The sequence below is a fragment of the Labeo rohita genome, chromosome 6 (assembly GCF_022985175.1).
Source record: "Labeo rohita strain BAU-BD-2019 chromosome 6, IGBB_LRoh.1.0, whole genome shotgun sequence".
Lineage (NCBI taxonomy): Eukaryota > Metazoa > Chordata > Actinopteri > Cypriniformes > Cyprinidae > Labeo > Labeo rohita.
Window position 1 is genome coordinate 27,961,715 of NC_066874.1, and position 21,893 is coordinate 27,983,607.

The 21,893-nt window shown below is 36.4% G+C and overlaps 1 protein-coding gene across 2 annotated transcripts in view; it reads left to right on the top strand.

The window, feature by feature from the left end:
• Positions 1–2,007: 2,007 nt before the first annotated feature.
• LOC127167287 (contactin-4) overlaps positions 2,008–21,893 on the top strand; it is a 107,815-nt gene continuing 87,929 nt past the window's right edge. The window contains exon 1 of one of the 2 annotated variants that reach the window (XM_051113224.1): positions 2,008–2,156. The gene's annotated coding sequence lies outside the window, so the exon portion shown is untranslated. Of the gene's footprint in view, positions 2,157–16,171; positions 16,679–21,893 lie in introns of those variants that run through there. The other variant, XM_051113223.1, reaches the window with a different exon arrangement.

The window sequence follows — 21,893 nt, forward strand, 5'->3', positions numbered from 1 at the left end:
GTCCTGGGTGTAGTTTATATTCCTGGAACTCTTGACACTCTCTCTCTTTCTCTCCGTCTTTCCCTGTAGATAATGAAATCGAGCTTTGCGGTATCCTTGCCATATCCTTTCTATTTCCGTTGGTGGTTTTTCGCTAGGGAACTTGGAGTATTGATATGCGAACTGTCAGAGCTCAAGTGATACCCTCCGGAGGACAGTTCTTTGCATACATGTCCCTTCAGGTTATAATCTGTTATGTTAATATAACTTTAATGTGCTTTTATACCTTGTGTGCCTTTGTTGAAAACTAAAAAAAAGGACAAGCCAGCCATCTGCTTGCTTCTGCACGTTTGGGAGATTGCAAGGGTCCTCATCTGTCTGCAGGAAAGGGTACAGAACCCATCAGAAAAGGTCACAATTACGACGGAAGAAAGTACAAAGAGACAAATTCCCTCATGCCAGGTCTTTTCCAGCTATGAGGATAGAAAACCACTGAAGAGAAATCTGTCTCTGACTGTGAGAGTTTGTTGCTAATGATGGTTGGAATTGAAAGACAATGAGGAAACCAGACATCCTGCTCGCCTCTTTTCAAGAGTCTCTTTTCAAGGAATAAACCAAGGAAAGGTAGTTTCAGCAGTTGGCCTTGTGGGATGTGAGCAGCAGTTAAGTTAAAAGATTTCTTTGAAAACACAGGCCTGTTAAAGCACTAACTAAAATGACTCATTGATACGTATTTAATCAAAAGATCAGTGTAAATACAATATATTTATAGATTATTCTTATAGACAGTAGCCCAAAATAGATTAAAAGTCACAGCACTTTCAGATACTTAAGACTTAATGTTTGAATGTCACAGTATAAGATGCAAACAAAACAAATGACATATGAAGTTGATGTTAAACTTTTTTGTGCAACTAACTTGCAGTTACTTTTAACGAAATGGACCCAATGATTTGTCTGGATGTATGAAGTCTGTTCCCCTAGTTCATACAAGTGAAACAACTTCTTGTGAATTTTTTTGCTTTAAAAAATTATTCTAAAATAATTGTCACTTTCGATTATTTTACTCATATATAACTCATATTTAACTTTAAAAGAAAGTAACCTAGTAATATTATATTATATCATATTAATCTTATATTTTTCATGTAGATGGTTGGTAAGATTTTTTAAATGCTTTTGAAGCAAGTCTCTTAATGCTCACCAATACTGCATTTTTTTGATTAAAAAATACAACTATACTTGAATTTTATTACAATTTATAATATTTATTCCTTTAATTGCAAAGCTAAATTTTTAGTCACATGATCCTTCAAAAACATTCTATTGTGCTAATTTAGTGCTCAAGAAATATTTATTATTATCAACATTGAAATAGCTGTGCTGCATTTTGATACATTCTTTGATGAATAAATAGTTCAAAAACAGTATTTATTTGAAATAGATTTTATGTAACATTCTAAATGTCTCTCCTGTCATTTTTGATAAATGTAATGCTTCCTTGATTAATCAAACTATTAATTTATTTTAGAAAATTCTTACTGACCCCAATCTGACCACTTCAATTTACAGTATGAAATAATTGGGAAAATATATCTTAACTAGTAATGGGACTACAACAATTGCCACATGACTAATAAATTAATAATGTGTGCTAGTGTGCTGTTTTTTTGTTAAAAAGAGTGTCTTTGTTATCACATAGGCAAGGTTTAAATGGTATTTACCTCATTGGTTTTCCAAATGGTGGTTTATTTTAACGATCAGTTCAGGCTTTAGGTGTTTAGGCTATGACTGAAGAAAACATTTTTCACAAAGAAATTTCGTGCAAAACACTGGCCTCAAGGCATATTTTGACACCGCAGTCCTCACAGATGAAACTTAAAAAATGTCCGTGTTACAGTGTGCCAAATGGGGCTACCAAATCATTTCGACATCACAGGTAGTTCATTTAAGCACGGATTTGGACAAACTAATTGGTTTCTAAATACAATGTGGCTGAAAATATCATGTGTGAAGCAGGGGAGGGGTTTCGTTCAGTTAAGAATAGCCTACATTCGCTTTGAGAGGAGACAGGCAACAGTTCGGACAGCAGACCTCACTGTGTCTTCAGCAGACCACATCGCTCCCCACTGTCTCCATTCACCACGGCATTTACTGGAACCGAGCTTGATTTAAAGGTAAGGCGATCGATTTCATTTCTGCAATGTGTTAATCCAGATATAAATGATAGGATTAGTTTAAATATCTAAATATCTGTCTGATTATGTTGTATAGTGCGGTATTACGGGGACGCACCAATACGCGCCATGCGTTTGCTGCGTTTTGAGTTATCCTGCGAATCACTTACCTGAAGGACACTTGTGTTCCTCGCGTTACTCTATAGCGTTATATATCATTCATTCAATGATCGTGTGAATCATGAATCAGTCACGACCGAGTTTTTCACAAGTTTAAACTCGTAGATTTGTACGATGTTGCGTTCTAAAATATAAGTGTGACAGTACTGTGTGCGTATCCAACCTGGGATGCGTCGCGCAGGGCGCGTTCTTCCAGCAAGACGTCGACAACGTTCTCGCCACGCGTTTTTAAAACTTCTACTGTTTTAAACAGTTCTGCCTTCTTAAAGACACAGTCCATATCAAAATTAAAATTCTGTTATCGTTTCCTCAATCTCACGACGTTCCAAATCAGTATTACCTTAATTCTGTATTCTAAATCTCCAGTCACTGCTCACTTTCAATATATGGAGAAAAAAGAATGGACAGCTGTTCCCTTAAAACGGGAATAACGCAAGATGCGACGCACCGGCGAGAGACGTCTGTCTGACGCATGTTTCAATGTAAAAACTGGAGCAGACGGAATGCAAGAACGCGTCCTGTGAACTCCAGTGCTTTATTTTGAAATATCACAGTCTGCATAATGAAATAAGATGGACTGTTACACCTTGCCATTGAATGAAGATGGGTGTTTGTTGTGGTTACTTTTTGAAAGTCTCTCAAAATCTAATGTATGTTCAGAAGATATTTGAGACAACTTGTTAAGCAGTCGAGATCAGGTCATATGAGGGATCGCAGGGTAACACATCCATAGCTTTGTGTTTGTTTCCACTATATTTCTCAAGTTTAATAGAATAGTCCCAACTGTTTGAAATTAAAGTAGTTTATAAGACTGTTTATCCCTGAACTGTATAAATTAACATGTAAACATGATGCACATTGAAAAATGCTTCACGGGTCCCCGTCTGGTCGGTCATTATGTTAGGTTAAAAGCTTGTGTGGATGTTTTGTATCAAAGTAAACCAGAGAACCTACTGATTCAGGTAATATCAGTTCTGTCATCCGTTGACACGATCACATTATTGAAGTCGAATGTGACATTTTTTTTTTCCTCTGTGTAAATCCCATACTGTGATAAAACTTCCCCTGCATTAGAGCACTTCCCAGTCTCCTTTAACATTTTTAGCTCTGAATGCTTCTGGGAGAATGCTTGAAATTCCCAGGAGTATAAATACCAGAAGCTGAATAAATAATGATTAGGACAAGCGAGTATGCGCACTTGCTTTGCTGTATGTCTGATGTCATTCTGTATGGTTGATTCTTGAAGTGCAGCAGCTTCCCTTGCCATGTCTCCAGATGGTGTTGAGTGTATAACCTTCTGCTAACATCTGCTAATAAAGCAACTTTCCAGAGAGATAACTCTTAACGTATCAGCCTCCCCCAACCATCGCACACACTTACCAAAGACATGATTTTGAACTGAGAATGCACTGCATTGTATTGAATATCAGGAAACTGAATATCTATTTAGCTACTGGTTATTATTATCATCTAACAGCTTGTGCGACACAGGTGACGTCAGGTTATCATTCTGATTCTATGAAATAATAATGAACTCCACATCACAACTACAGCTATATCAAGAACAACATGGAGGAACAAATCACTGTAAGTCATCAGTGTTTTTCCTCCAGCCGATGAATGTCAAAACATTGAAAGCCAATAAGAACCACCTGACTTTAAAGAGCTTGAGCATTTAAAGCACCATAACTTTAGCACACATATTTTTTTAATAAACAGAACCTTATCATTGATTACACAGTAGCTATCGTTCTTTGTGAAAATGGGCCTTTATCACAATTTTGAATGACTAAAAAGGGTGCAAGCTAAATGGTCAAAAATGTGGAATTAGGAAGAGATTTTAGCTTTGGATTCGTCTGCTCGTCTTGGTTATGAGTGTAGATTACAAGCCACTCCAGCTGTGGGATTGAAGTCTACAGCAAGGTGATAGTGATCTTAGTGATAGATGGTACATGTGCCATGGTTGAGCACCTCCAGCAAACCGCTGTCTGCTCATGTCACAACTCACATATCATAAGCAGCTGCCTCCATTCAGGTGTCAGTCCACCAGTTCCCTTTGAAAACAATACATGCTTGTAATATTTAAGAGGATCCTTAAATGTTAGAAGGAGTCGGGGATTGTGTTACATTTACACTGTGCACAATCAGCCAGATGCAACAGATGTCTTCAGTATACAGTGTTAACTCTATATTAGCCCACTGTGTCATATTTGATATGTAATTTGCTAAAGCCTATAATTATCAAATTTATGAAAACATGGTTGAAAACCCTGTTGTGCACAATCTACTGCATGCTAGGGCCCTTTGATTTCCGCAATGCGGAAAACAAGGACGGAATCATAGAATCCAATCACGAAAATGGTATTTACTGTATAATGCGGAATGTCATGGAATTTGTAAAAGTTTGGATGAATTAATCGAAAGTAGGTCAGTACACTTAAATCAGATTGTGAAATGGACTAGTATGTGTAAATATTAAGCTGCAAAAAGAGTGTTTAAATATGAATCCTGCATTTTCTGCGAGTTTCTGTGAACGAATGGCATCTCACTAAATGAGGATATAAATACATAAACATCTCCAGAACTGCTCTGATAGTACTTCATGAGCATTGTACCATTTCATTTGAGTAAAACTATTGTCATATCTTATACACACAAAAATTTAAAGGTCCTCATGGCAATCCGTCAAAACAAAAGTTTGGTTTAACAAGAAGAAATTGTTAGAAATATATTACTATTGTACAGTAGAATATATGTAACACTACTACTACTACTACTACTACTATTACTAGTACTATTACTAAAATTATCAAAAACTTTTTTTTTCCATACAAATGATCACACAATACATACAAGTGTCCAGAAATGTTAAAATACACAATTTTCATATGAAAAAACTTTCATAGGGCTATTGTAAAAATACATTTTAATAAATACACTAGATGCCAGTCCAATAGATCTAGCTCAATCTTACATAATGACATCATTATCACATGGCACAGCTGATTGTTTCTTTCCTGTATTGGTAGCCAATGAGCTCGCTGCTCAAACCTTCCCAGCTTCATCTATATAGATCTGCTATGAGGTGATTCATGTATTCTATATGGGGGTTATTCCATGTATGTTATAGTATATGTACAGCAGCAGTTTTTCTTACATGCTCACAGCAGCATGTTTTGGATATATTGGCAGAAGTCTCGGTACTTGCTCTGCTGCAGCAGCAGCAGCAGCAGCAGCAGCAGCAGCGTATAGCACATATATGCCGCCAAGACCAAATACATTAACATTGTCATGTACATTACCATGTCAATCCCTCTGAGAGTTGTCATGACAGATGCATTCAAATAATTAGGCATGCCACTTAGAATCAGAATTTGGTAACATTAAAACAAAACGTGAAAAAAAATAAGACATTTCATTGGGAACTTAAAATGTAATTTTTGTTAAACTTCTAATTAATTGATGTTGAATTGTATAAGATTCATTATTTTAATTAATTATGCATGCTTTTTGATTAATCACATTTAACTCAATCATTAAAAAGGAATCCAAAAAAATTAAAAATGGAAGAAACCCACAATCCAGAAAAATTCAAATGGAAAAAAAAAGGAATTTGGACAAAAATAAAACAGAATTTGGGAAGAAATAAAACAAATTTCATAGGGCCAGGCCCTAGCCTTCTGTCATCTGATTAATACTTTATATTTTTAGCAAGTAAATGGCCTTTTAATTCTAAAAAAGATCTACCTTCAGGTCATGGGACATGTCTTTTTGCTTTGAAGTCTTTACTGATTTTTATAAATAAAGCACAACAGAAAATACTTACTGAATACTTACTGAACTGAAGCAACAGGTTAACTTAATTAGAGAAATCTTGTTAAAATAAAAGTAAAATGTGAGCTAAATCTGGCTTTTAAGGAACTAGGAACTACAAAGGTTTGATCTTACAACTAAGCATTTAAACATCAGTGACAACTGATATTTATATGCATTTTATTTTAGTATCTGCTATAATGTTATAATAATATTCATTGATTTACAAGACAATCTTACTTTTTGTCATATGAATTTAGCAACTGCATAACACTGCATATTTTTGCTCAGCTTGGTTTTCTAAATACATTTGAATACAATTTTTCCTTAAGTTTGAGCTCTATATTCTCCTATATAAATCTGTATGAGCCATGAAAGCCTGATCTATTCAATATGTCAGATTTTTATGACTTTTATTTCATATGTCAGGCCTTACAGGGTTAAGAATTATGTATTCGATCCAGCATATTTGTAGATGTGGACCCAGATATGCATTTTATGTGACATTTAGCAAGCATTTCCCATGGGCGCTGATATGATATGCTTAAGGAGGACGTTTGAAGGTACTTGGAGAGGACATTTAGCTAGTTTTGCAGGAGATGTGATTCTGCTGCCCTAAAAGCCAAAATATTCCAGTACAAAATCAAAGAAAGTTACGATTGCTTGGTGAAATGATGATGAAACCCTCTAATAAGAAGCACTCTCCTCAAAGAAAGGCGTTTTTATTCCTGCTAGAACAAAGATTGGTGCTCTCCAAAGTGTTTCCCAAGGAGAGTTTTGAAGAAGGAGATGCTTTAATTGGTTCATGTTGAGACAAATAGTTTTTCCGGTAGAGTTATGGAGAGGGTGCCAGACATGCCGTGTCCACACCTTGGTTTGATTTGTTTTGAAACTGTAATTTGCTTTTCTCAGCAACTTTTATTTTTTTTTTGGCGCCCCCCACCCTTTCAGTCACTTGCTCCGATTTAATGCTTCTTGGCAGTACGCGCAAGGTTCATGAATAAATCAGAGCCCTCACTGTCAATGCTTAAAGCAAGAGGGAATGGAATTATCATGTTCCGTACAGTTTTCATCCGAAAAGTACTTTCATCATTCTCTTCTTCCTCTCGTGCTAAAAATATTGCGAGCGGTTAATGCCACAGTACGTTAGGAAAACACGGCTTATTGGCAGCTGTATAAATATTAACCTGCATCGTATTTTTATTCATCCAAATAATAGCATTCGTTATCCATTAAAAGCCTGGGTCTTGAACCAAACAGCAACTTTTTGAGATGTGTCACAGTTTCTTTCCTTTGAGAAGGCTTTAGAATTGTCCTCTGCCAGTGGTCTATTTTCAACTGTACATCCTTTGAGATTACTGTGGTATCATCCTTTCTGAAAAGGAAGGTTTGATTTATGGTCCTGAGGAAGAAAAGGAGCTGGTGAAAGGCTTGCCATTGTTCTTCCTAAACAATAGTACTACAATAGGATGTGTTTTACAATGCATTTCCGTGTTCACATTTTTAAATGGTTGCAAAATCTTCACTGATATCTTGGAGAGTTGCACCAAATTAGAATTATTGGGAGTAGAAATAACCTAGTAAACAATCATGGCACCAGTGAAGTATGAGTAAAGAACCATAGCACCACAATTAAGTGTACAGCTGCAGGCTCAAGTGGATTTACTGTCTTAAAATGCTTTTGAGGTCTTGTAACAGATTTGGTTTGGAATTTATAACCATATTTGCCATAGTTTCAGCTTTGTATGGCCATTAAAGTCGGGAGAACTTGTAACTCCTCATGCACAATGGTGTCTGTTGCTTCAGGGGTCCATGAGTAAAGTTCAAATTGAAGGATATACCCACCGAGTGTTTCTAAGATTTGCATGCAAATTTCTCCCTCTAGCCTAATGATTTTGCTCTAACAACTATTCAGAGGCTTGCGAGGCTCATTTCAACCTTTAAAGAGTTTACCGGCTCATCTTTGAGATGTGTAGCCAGCAGTGACATCCAGAAGAGCGCCTTTGGAATTTTTTAGAAAGTCTTTCTTAATTATTTGCAGTGCAAATAATGTATGTTAAGAGGATTATAAAGTTTCCTGTTTAATTTACATTGCATTATTGGCGCATTATGAATAAAAGACGAAGTTAAGTTGCAAACTTAAAAAGTTTATTTTTGTTTTTAAACTTTTCAAATGGAAATTGATCATGTTGCATATAAAACTACTTAAGAAATAAATCTAATGCATTTGTTGTGTTGCTTTTAAGGAGCAGATACTGTTGGAGTTTGTTTGTGTGTGTGTGTGTGTGTGTGTGTGAATGGCCGTTGGCTAATATAGTTAACTCCCATGCATGGTTTGCCATAACCAAATGCGAGTATGAATCACTCTGCATCTCTATTAAACTTGCAAGTGCAACAGTGTAGTCTCATAAATGTTTCAGTGCACCATTTCTAGTGAAGTTACTGGAACATAAAAACTGTTGCTGAAATATCCATTGTGGCTGGGCTTTCTCACAGGGTGTCTGACCCTTTTTAAACTTTGTGCATGTTTTAGATGTATAACAAACAAAGGCCATTCATAATGTAGTCCCATCAGAGCATGTTTATCACACTGCATGACACTGATTTTTATGTGTTAAGAGTTCTGACAAGTTTTATCTAAAGCATTCACGGCGCACAATCCCTATGTCCCACTCCAATGTACAAAAATCAACTATGTGCCAGTCAAAATGTCACGCCAGTCAAAACGACTCATCAGGCTTAGGCGCGTTTCAGGGGATCAGAATGGATATATGTGGACCTGTGTGCTATTTTTGTGTGTAGGTTAATTCGTCCAACCTTTTTGTAATGCAGTCATCTTCTGCACAAGTATTAACATCACATTAACTCCGAATGAAATTTCTGAGCTTCACTCCACTGCGGAGCGACGGGGATGTAATTGAGAAAAATCCCACAGGAAACGGTTGGAAAACTGCTAGTCTCGTATTAACTTTTTTCATCTCTTGCCGCAAATAGCTTAATGTACCATTGCAAAAGGGAGGCTTCATTCATTTCAGTGATTCCCCATGTTACCGCTCGGCTCCAAATGTCCAAATCAATCAGTGTGGTGTGTGATGAAGACGATGAGCCTCTATTTGACATATTTTGTCGAGACAGAATCCATGTCCACGGAGGTAAATTCCAGCATCATCATGGGGTTGAATTACAGAATCCATTCTGCAAAGCAGACTGATGCCAGCCTGGTCATGATTCGCTTTACTGGTACTTTTTTTCTTGTCTTCACTGATGAAGTAGCCATTAGAGATGTGCAAAACTACATATTTTCAAAATCGATTAGCCAGTGGGTTGCCTGTATGACTAGTCAATTAAGGGGAAACCTAGTGTATTTGACTGGTTTCAGGTTAAATTGATGCTGATCACATGTTTCTTTGGGGGTGCTAATATAAAATAATAAAAAATGGCTAGACAGGAGACTGAAACATTGACAATTTTTAAAGGGACAGTTCACCCAAAAATGAAAATTCTGTCATCAATTGTTCTCCCTCATGTGAGAGTCTGCAAAATGTTAATTATTTTACTAAAATAAGAGGGATTGTACAAAATGCAACTGACCTGAATAAGATATTTCACATAAAAGACATTTACATATAGTCCACAAGAGGAAATAATAGTTTTATAATTTATAAAAATGACCCTGATCAAAAGATTCTTAACACAGTGTTGTTACCTGAATGATCCACAGTGTTTTTTTTTTGTTGTTGTTGTTTGTTTTCGTTTAGTGATAGTTGTTCATGAGTCCCTTCTTTGTCCTGAACAGTTAAACTGCCTGCTGTTCTTCAGAAAAATCCTTCAGGTGAGGTCTCACAAATTATTTGGTTTTTCAGCATTTTTGTTTATTTGAACCCTTTCCAGTAATGGCGGTATGATTTTGAGATCCATCTTTTCACACTGAGGACAACTGAGAGACTCATATGCAAATATTACAGAAGGTTCAAACGCTCACTGATGCTTCAGAAAGAAAAACGATGCACTGAGAGCCAAGGGTTTAAACTTTTGAACAGAATGAAGATGTGAACATTTTTCTTATTTTGCCTAAATATCATATTTTTTCATTTAGTACTGCCTTTAACTTAAAAATAAGTTAAATTTACCCTGATCTTCAAATTCAAAAAGTTTTCACCCCCCAGGTCTTAATGCACCATGTTTCCTTCTAAAGCATCATAGTTGCATATAAGTCCCTCAGTTGTCCTCAGTGTGAAAAGATGGATCTCAAAATCATACAGTCATTTTGAAAAAGGGAACACAGCTGTGGACCATTCAGGTAACAACACAGTATTAAGAATCAAGCTTATGTAAACTTTTGAAATGGGTCATTTTTATAAATTCAGCTATTATGTTCTTGTGGACTATATGTAAATGTCTTCTATGTGAAATATCTTATTCAGGTCAGTACTAAATAAAAAATAACATGCATTTTGTATGATCCCTCTTATTTTGGTATAATAATTAATAGTTTGCCAATTCTGCAAGGTGTATGTAAACTTTTGACCTCAACTGCATTTTTGATGATATCTGAGACCTTTATGACTCTTCATAGACAGCACGCAACTATACCACATTCAAGGCTCTGAAAGGTAGTAAGGACATCGTTAAAATAGTTCATGTGACATCGGTGGCTCAACTTTAATTTTATGAAGCTATGAGATTGTGTGCGAAGAAAGCAAAAATAACAACTTTATTCAACAATTTCTTCCGTGTCAGTCTTCGATGCATGTTCACGAGAGTACCGCATGCATGTTATATACACACACACACACAATGTGTGATTAAAATTATATTCCATTCAATAACGCAGTCTTTGTTTGGTCTGTTACAGTTTCTGCGTTCAGCAAAATATGCTGTGAACCCAATTAAGGTGCATTGATACTTGAGTCATTCAGGTGTAAATAATGTGACTGAATGCAATGGTATAGACTCCATCTGTTGCCAAACAGCGAGTGTATTCATTCTAATCATATGGCTGTGAGAGTGCCTTTTTTCTAAAAACCAAATTGCAAATGAATTAGACATTGCACATGGAGCTTGAACAAACAGAATGCGTTAGAGACACCCGTAAAGTAGGTTAAGCATTCTCTAAAATGTGAATCTGGAAGATTAGGAAAGTGCTGTCTGTAAGAAGTGGCATTATCATGAACCGGAGCACAACGTTTCATTCTTATCTTCTCTGTTTTCCCCCTGCATTCTTATTCTTTTTAAATCATATTCTGTTTTATATAGAATCCATATAGTTAGCTGTGTTGCTTTTGGTTTGCAGATCTCTCTGCAGTAAGGTGCACCTCATAAGCTAATTATAGAGTAATGTTGTTTCAAGCAGTAATTTTTGAGTATGAGCAATGCATGTAGCTACTGTAGGTGTGTATCACATGTATCTCTGTTTTGCACATTTAGCTGATAGCACGTAAATAGCAAAATCTGGCACTCTAATTCAAACCTGGACTAAAACCAAGAAAACAAAAAAAGGAAAACAAAGAACAAGTTGTGATATACAGTGAATAAGAAATAATGGTAATTAATGGTAAAATTAATGGTAAAGTTCTCAGCTTGGGACCATAGAGGTCAGAGGGCCCCCTGCTGGCCGCAGGTCGGATCAAATGAATCTGTGTTCTGATCTTTTTTTACATAGTAATTTAACACACAATCAGCTAATCAGGACTTACAATAAATCATGTCACAAATCCCTTGGCGGTTTGAAGTCTAAGGTTACCATATGACAAACAGAGAAAATACACCGGAATTAGTTAGTTTATTAAGCGATTTGGTGTTTTTGTATCCATCTTCTGTCATGTGCTTTTTGAAAGACGAAGCAAATTAGCACTTATAGCGGTGGACGCCGCTCATGGATCAATATCCGCAGCCATTAAAGAGCCCGCAAGAAAGGAACTGCATGCAGGCCTGAATTTTGCTTGTGGCATAATAATGAAATATCAGCAGGAACTGTTGATCTTTGCATGACATGTTACGTCATGTTAACTGGATGCTAAAATGTGATCAGTGCTGTCTGTTTAGTAGAGAAAAAATATTAGATGATCAACTCAAATTGGGTTAACATACGACATCTCAATCAATAGCTTAGGAGAAAGTCCTGAAACGCATGTTAGAGTGATATTTTAAAAGTCACCGTCATGATTAAAGCTGTACAGACTAAATAGATTTCTAATGAGCTGTTTCTCTGATGGACTGCTTACATCTGCAGTAAAGCAAAGCCTGTCCTTTTTAGTGCTAATCATTCAATCAGAGAATTTGCACACTGAAATGCAGTAAGAGAGGACGTAGGTGTGTGTGTGTGTGTGTGTGTGTGTGAAGGAGCAGGGTTGATTATCCATGACTATTAGTGCTGCAGAAATTGGTCTTATGGTGCCATTTCACTTGACAGCTAAAAAGGAAACAAGACAAATTTGCTAAGAATGAATTGCTGATAGTGTTATTTATTTGCACATGCTGTCTGTGTTGTTTTACTCCAGATTTACTAAAGGAATTGTGCAAATCATGAAACATCACAATCGCAGTCAGAAACGTAATGCTAAATACCATTTTGTTTATGCTGTGAGCTAGCAAATAGGTGTTGAAGAGGGACTTTTTGTACTAACTGTACATATTCACTCCTTCTACATGGATATATAACAAAAAAATAAGTTAATACATGAAATATTGATTTGAGTTGGAAAACAGTTATTTTTCAGAAACATTTAACTGCTGACCAATCAGAATCAAGTATTTCAAAGAACCACATAAGTCTAGTTATATTGTTATTCTCCTACATCTAGTCGTAATTTGATCAATTTTCTGCCATAATCGCTAAATATTCACAAATATCTTAAAAATGCGTTTATCACCTGCTTGGGGCAGGCTAACTGCACTAAGCAACAGTGATGGGAATAATGGTGTTATAAATTAACGGCTTAACTAACGGCGTTAATTTATTGACAATAAAATGCGGTGTTACTGTAATTTATTATAATAATATTATTATAACAAATCAGTTTGAGCGAACACAGACAACGTGATTAATATTCATGAACCCAGCAGCTCATTAATCCTTGGTGTGTTTTATATTGTTATTAGTAGTAGAATTTGTAGTTTTGTTATCTTATTAGTGTTATTTTTTTTTTTTTTTTCCCCTTTTTTTATAGAAACACTAAATTACAAACAATATTTTAACACCACCACCAGTCCTAAGTTCAGTCAACATGACAAATTGCCATTCATACACGGTTATTCTAATTACTGAAGTTCTACTTACTAAAGTGTAATGCTAAGTTATCATAATGTCATATTATAATGCATGTATTTTATATATATATATATATATATATATATATATATAATGTTTTTTTTTTTTTTGAATATTAAATATAAAATATAAATTTAAAGGGATAGTTCACCCAAAAATGAAAATTTTGTTTATCTGCTTACCTCCAGGACATCCAAGATGTAGGTGACTTTGTTTCTTCAGTAGAACGCAAACAAAGACTTTTAACTCAAACCGTTGCTGTCTGTCAGTCATATAATGGCAGCCAATGGCTACCAGATCTTTGAGAGTAAAAAAAAACATACACTAACAAAGCCAAATTAAACCCTGCAACTCTTGACGATACACTGATGACCTAAGACACGAAACAATCAGTTTGTGCGAGAAACGAGAAACTGAACAGTATTTATATCATTTTTTACCTCTGATTCGCCGCTATGTCCTACTGTCTTGAGCGTATACACAGCATCTGTGTACACGTTCTGGAGTAGTATATGCATATATATTCTGGCGTAGTTTACACAGTGCACAGAGATTGCGGACGTGTTCACTGGCACTGTGAAGATCTAAAGATAATCAGAAGTACAGGTCATTGCAATGGAATACGATTTTTATATATCATCAGACAACGTGAATTTTTTTGCCCAACCATATTTATTTGAACCAGAATACTGAGAGCAAGAAGTCAGAAAGATGGAGGAAGCAGCTGCAGCAGCAGCAAGTCTTCAAGCTTTAGGGAGACAGAGATCTCTTCAAATGTGGTGGTGTTCTTGTAGAAAGTGTTATGAGATGCCAACAGAAGTGGAGAGCATCTATAAGCGTAGATCGCTTCCGGCACTTGCGTACACTACGCCAGAGTGCGTACACATGTCATGCACCAGATGATGTGCATGTGATCAGGACAGTAGGACATAGCGGTGAATCAGAGGTAAAAAAAATGATATAAATGCTGTTCAGTTGCTCGCACAAACTGATCGTTTCATGTCTTTGGACATCAGTGTATTGCCACGAGTCGCAGGGTTTAATTTGGTTTTGTTTGTGTTTGTTTGTTTTGTTTGACTGCCATTATATGACTGACAGATTGCAACGGTTTGAGTTAAAAGTCTTTGTTTGTGTTCTACTGCGGAAACAAAGTCACCTACATCTTGGATGCCCTGGGGGTAAGCAGATAAACATCAAATTTTCATTTTTGGGTGAACTATCCCTTTAACATATTTTTAGTTGACATATTTAAACTTTTTTTTTCCAAGTAACACAATAGTTACTTTTATAATGATGTAACTCAGTTACTATTTGTGAGAAGTAACTAGTAACTATAATTACTTTTTAAAAGTAACATGCCCAACGCTCCTAAGCAAACTGTGCTAGAATTCGAGAATAAGACTATAATATTGTAACAAATATAATGATGTATGAGCATAATTCATAATGAATATATAAGCAGTGTAATTAACATAGAAGTGGAGTGTGATTCTGCAACACTACAAAGAATAACAGTTGCATCATTTAAAGGGATAGTTCACACGGATGGAAATGGAAAATCTGTTATTGTGTACTCCAAACCTGTTACTCACCAAAAAAGGATATTCATCTTTTATTTTTCATACAATGAAAGCCAGTGCAGTCCAGTGTTGTTTTAGACCCCATCGACTGTAATTATATGGAAAAACACATTATTCAAGAAATCTTTTGTGTTCTACAGAAGAAAGAAAAGCATATGGGTTTGGAACATGAGTAAATGACAGAATTTTCATTTTTGTGTGAACTATCACTTTAAATATTCACTCCATGGCATTATCTCTTGGTAGACTCGTCAGTTTTGAACACAAAAGTGTTGCAACTTTTTATTGAAGTACTACTACATCTCGTATTCCATATGGTCTTTGACATTTTCTCCGGCCTATCTCGAGCTGTAGTCTGCACGCTCCATTCATCAGCACCCGCTTGTTCTATCGTCAAAACGTCTCCAGTCTTTATTTTCCAAGGCAACACAATGTTCCACCGAAGTGAAAAATAACTCATGACATCTGTGATTATTCCAAACCTTTAAACTGTCTTTTTCTATTACACTTGCATTGGCGTGATTGATTTAACTTTATCTTCAGGGCCACAACGTGCCTTCGTTTTCTCCGCATTCGGCTTGTTTATGTTTGTAGCGGTTTGGGGAAGCCTTTTCCTCTTTCTCTTTCTCTTTCTCTTTCGCACCGGAATGGATTCATAATGTGGCCCAAAAGCATGACAGGCTTGGCTTTGCGAAAAGAAAAGGCTTTTCTTCCTCTTTCTGTTGCTGCCAGCACTTCTGGTTCAAGACCTTTGTAGTAGCCTTCATTCCGCTGATTTATGCATTGTGGTTTCGTTGAGGTGTAATGAAAAAAAAAAGATCAACACAAAGGCTTTGAAACCTCAAAAAAATTGTCCTCCGATAGAACTGGGCATATCTAAGCAATTCTCTGGGTTAGCTGAAAGTATGTCCTGTAAACACAGGTAATTCTGAGGATCTACCGTCCTGCCATCTGCACCTTCACGTATATAAATCACAATCTGATCTTTTTTTGCTTAAGAGATAGCGGCTGTAATGCAGTCCCCAGCTGGTATTGAACCAGAACACAATGTTCTTGGCAAGGGGATTCTGATTTCCCAACATGGACCTACGATTGCAGTCCATAAATCATTTGGAGCGCCTAGTTGGAAGTGCCTCCTCCCTTTATTGGACACATTGGTTATTGTGCACCAACTTTGTCATTGGTATTGTCCCTGCGAGAAGTTGTAACCGCTTGTGGCGTTGCCTGAATATGCTGGACTATATTACCTACGCGATTCGTCTTCGCGTTGCACGTATTGACTTGTAACTTTATATTGTTACACCGAAAAAAACAAGAGTTATGTTTGGCCAGCCGCTGGAGCTCATTTAGATTGCCTCTCTCAAGGAACTTAATAACTGACTTCTGGGTTAAGACCTTCTGGATCCCTGGTGAGAACCACAGTCTAGTCCAATGATGAAATCCAGGAGAGTTGCTGGATCCAGGATGGATGGTCCGTGTGCAAGGTCTTGGAGACAATGGTAGCTCACGTTCCACTGGGGTACAGAGATGATGGCTCATTTTCGGCATGGCTTCACAGACTAGAAGCTCATTATTTTGTGCTTGAGAGAATCTCACAGATGGAGACTCATTCTCAGGTTTAATGTGGATGTACTAAAGGACGGATCTTGTACGAGATTCCCACGGGAGAATTTTCATGGGTGAGTGGGAGTTTTTGAGAACAGGCTACAATCTACTGTTATGTGCAATGCGTCCCAATGTGTGCCAATTAGACCGTAATCTACCCGCGTGAGGGGGGGGAAATTATTAAAGGAGACATTAAAGTGGCAAAGGGCCAGTGAAGGAACCTGGGGCTTAACAAGTTAATGGCTGAGGGCGACAACAGCGCTAATAACCGGAGTGAATGTATCTGTGATAATGTATGTTGAAAGTGAGATTCTCCGAACTGATGAACCACTTTTCGTTGTTTGTTTTATTCTTGACCGTGTTTCAAATATATGATTACTGTGCAATCATTTCAGTTCTCATGGTCATAAACAGGTTTTCAAGACTTAAAACGGTGCTGGCAATTTTGAAAGAGCTGTAATTTCAGCCGTAGCAGAAATGTAATGTTAGCGTTCTAATTTCTATTCATCACATTTCCATTTACAGACATACAATTACTCGACAGGCTCGAATCAGTCACTGAGGTAAATTGTTTATCTGGCAGAGTGTCACTTGAATATGCTTAACTGGCTACTTTAGTCAAGCGGTATGGCTCCTATTGGATTTAATATTCAAACTGATAGTGAAGATGAAGAAAAAGGACACTTTAAAGAATATTTATAATTACTTAAATGTGACCTTAGACTACAAAACCCGTCATAAGTAGCACGGGTATATTTGTAGCAATAGCCAACAATACACTGTATAGGTCAAAATGATCTATTTTTCTTTTATGCCAAAAATCATTAGGATATTAAGTAAAGATCATGTTCCATGAAGATATTTAGTAAATTTCCCACCGTAAATACGTGACCCTTGACCACAAAACCAGTCTTAAGTAGCATAGGTATATTTGTAATTATCGATTTTTCTTTTATGCCAAAAATAATATTAAGTAAAGACCATGTTCCATGAAGATATTTAGTACATTTAATTTCCTACCGTAAATATATAAAAACATAATTTTTTGATTATTAATATGCATTGCTAAGAACTTCATTTAAACAACTTTAAAGGTGATTTTCTCAATATTTTGCTTGTTTTTTTTGTTTTTTTTTGCACCCTCAGATTTCAGATTTTCAAATAGTTGTATCTCGGCCAAATATTGTCCTATCCTAACAAACCGTACATCAGTGGAAAGCTTATTTATTTCAGATGATGTATAAATGTCAGTTTCAAAACATTGACTGGTTTTGCGGTCCAGGGTCACAAATGGTAAATGATCTAAACCCTAAAATAGAAATGTAAAAATAATTTCTAAAATTGGCTGATTCTGATTGAAATAAATATTTAATACAGTGCTTATAATATTGTGCACCCCTACTGTTTAGTACTTCTGTGAATATAATCAAAATAACTTGGCCAGTGTTGTGCAGAGCTGTGACAAACTAAAGGATACTGGCTAAAAGGTCAAATCAGTGTGCTCCTGTTTCAATAGGAAAATGTCAAATATAGAGGAGAAAAGACTTGTACAGACAGTCTGTAGTTGCTGGAACTGCACTTTTGCTTACTCAGGGTTATTTTCTCAGCTTGAAAACCAAGCTTTGAGTGAATCGTGCAAGACTAAACCTAGCATTAAAAGCCTGTTAGATACAACAGTTGCGTATTATAATATTTAAGAATCATATATTCTTCATTTTCACCATTTCATGCTTTTTACCGGTTTTAATCTAACTATAAAAAGCTAATGATAGCTTGAGGGACTTTAGCTGTGAGCTTAGCCTTCTCAAGATTCAGAGTTTTCAGCAGTAATACATACCCTGCTGCTTTTATATGAGCAGTTACATGGATTTATGAGCACGAGTGTATATTTGGCGCTATGTATCTACACATTTTTGATGTTTAAATATGCATTATGTGGTTCACAATGTGCATGAAATGCTTATGAGCTTACATCGACCCTACATTTATAAAGAGCGTATTGCTTCCTTGTGGGCTGTTACTGACAACAAGATAATTGAGGTTTTTAGCATGGGCTAAACCCCACTGCCATTAATGGAGCAGAAACAAAAACGCTGTTTCAATTATATAATCGTCTTCCACCAATAATCCTTCCTTCCTCTCTTCTAGAGTGAAAGAGACTCATATAATGTTGATTTTAGACCTCATCTAATTCCAAGCACTAAAATCTCATTCTGCCTTTGTTGGTGTAAAACAGCAAGAGGATATGAATTATAAATACTGTCTCAGCTTGAGCGAGTGCAATTTCGTCTACACGCATATCAATCCCATGTGCCCCAAACAAATATGCTTGTCACTTTGCATAATGTATAAGTTACAGGGCAGACTGGTTGTGTCTGTTAATGTAATGAGGAGGGTTACCTGAGATCCCCCCTGCCAGCAGTGCACAATCCGATGGTGGAAACTCAATCTCGCCGTTTGAGAATAGCAGGGTTGATTAGATTTTGGTTTATTGTCCAGAACCAGTTGATTTCAAGGACTAATTTTAAACCTTTGGAAGCCAAGGGTGTGTGGTTTCACTCGGCATCGTGCTGGTTATGCTTTGGTTCGTTGCCTCATGTTGTGATTTACAGAGAATTAACTTTAAATTAAGGTAGATTCTGAGCGTTATTTGCTTCGTTTTTGTGATTAGCTTCAAAATTATGACAACAAAGTCTCGGCATGTGTCCACTACAGGGAGGAAATGAAGCACTTGTTTATATTTCCAAAATTATTGCACCGAAGGATGCATTCAATTTATGAAAAGTGAAACTACAAAATTGATTGAGTGCATTCAACTTTGTTCATCTTGAATCCTGAAAAAAAAAAATGTACTGCAGTCTACAGAAGCATATTAAAGGTTCACTCCAGAGTTAAAATGTCCTGATAATTTACTCAGCTCCATGTCATCCAAGATGATCATGTCTTTCTTTCTTCAGTCGAAAAGAAATTAGGGTATTGAGGAAAACATTTCAGGACTTCAATGGGAATGAAGCAGGTTGAAAGTCCACATTTCAGCTTCAATGCAGCTTCAAAGGGTTCTGCACGATCCCAGGCGAGGAATTACAATTATCTACCAAAACAATTTAATATAATTTTTATACTTTATATTCTTTTTAACCACAAATGTTCATTTTGCCCTAGCTCTGCATCCATGACTTCATGCATTACATAATCACATTGGAAAGGTCACGCATGCATGACGTAGGCGGAAGTACCAACCCAGTGTTTACAAAGCAAACGTGCAAAGAAAGTCAAACGCCCTTTACAAAAAAAGGTAAAACAACGGTGTTGGACGATTTTGAAGTTGGAGGAAAAACTAAGATTACGTTTTTCACCCCTACACTACCAAAGTACACACACCAGGAACTAACCGCGTGTGACCTTTTGAACGTCATTACGTAATGCGTGGTTTTTAATTTTTTTTAGAAAATGACCAATTGTTTCGCTAGATAAGACCCTCAGCTGGAATTGTGTAGTGCCCTTTGAAGCTGCATTGTAACTACAATTTGGACCTTCAACCTGTTAATGCGATTTTTTTATTTTTTTATTTTAATTTTTTAAAGTAGAGTGGAAATCATTTTAATCACATTTCTTAAGTACCCTTTGTTCTGTTATATGCAGAACTCTTTAATTAGTAAAAAAAAAATTACTGAGTGCACCTTTTAGCTTTCCATTTGTGTGACATGAAATAACCCAATGTGCATTTAGGAAACCACTCCCTGTTCTAGTGTCAGAAAAGCAATCTCTTTGTTTTCTTTTCACCATGTAAATCTTGTGCAAACTTGTGTGATTACTCCACACAGTCAACTTGCTGTGGGAATGTAAGTCTGAATGAGTCTAAGAGCTGACCTTGCTGCTCAGATGCAGCCAGATGGTTAAGTGCAGTAAACACAGAGAGGGTCAGAGCACACAGAGACCTCTGCCACATGGTGCAGTCAACACAGCGGGATTGCACGGATCAAGGCACGCGCAGGGCTCTAATGCAGATGGTAATTCCTGTGGAAATCCACATCAGAAGTTAAACGTGGTCTGACTTTGACAGGTGTTGAAGATTTGCAAACATTTGGATGGTGCACCAACTGAGAATGCCAATTCTTGAATTTGAAGTAGCAAACAGAATAATATTTTGAATTTCGATTTAATTCACTAATTGAATCTCCAAATTATTGTAAAAACAACATAAAGACTAGCATCATAAAATTTTTATTTGACCTGGTTAGTTATTTTACCTAAATGGCATGCATAGATAGATAGATAGATAGATAGAAAAGGACAACATGAGAAGAACCAATAAAAGTAACATTAAAACACTGACATTTATCAAACTTTAGTCCTGAAACCATTTAGAGGCACCAGTTTTTACCCTAATTAAATTACATTTCAAAGAAGTGTATTGTTTGGATTGCAGTTTAGATCATTTATTTTCATGACTTGTTTCGAGACTACTTTGACACCGGGACTGTCCCATCAGACTGGTGAAAATACTATTCAGTGCCGCACATGATGTGTGATTCTCATGCCACCTGACAAAAAGGCAGATTGTTTTTTGTCATTTGTCATGAAGCAAAAAAGTGTGAAGCATAGCTCTAGCACATCCAAAGCTCCAAAGATGTCACACAGCAACAAGTAAAAATTGTTTTGAGCCTGTTTTGGACCTGTGGTGGGATGAATTATGTTTTGCAGGCTTATTTGATCTCTTTTTACATTACATGCTTTAGGTAATAATCTGATTGATGTGGGTACTGTGCTTTTTAGATATAGTGGGAATTTGTGACCTACTGTACCAATGCTCTAGTGATTTGTTAAAGGAATAGTTTACCCCTAAAAATTTAAATGAGCTAAAAATGTATTTATTCCTAGGCCGATGAGTTTCTTCATCAAAATAGATTTGGAGAAATTAAGCATTACATCACTTGCTCGCCAAAGGATCCAGGTAAAACATCACAATAATCCACAAGTAATCAACAAGGTGAAGTGGAAATCTGAGAGGTTGTCATAACAAATCCTGAGTCTTCTATCCATAAAAAGCGGTCTTGAATCAGGAGAGAGATATACACAGATTGTTTACAAGCAAAATACACAGTTTACAAGTAAAAACTGGCTAAAATGTTTCTAAACAAATATGTTGGTAGATTTTGAAGTGATAGGACAACAGGGATGGACTTTCGCTGGAGGAAGTGTTATTATGGCCTTTATGGTTTATTATGGTTTAAAGTTAAAACGGCTTAATGATGGATTTGTTTCTTACAAACACGAAGCTGTTCAATT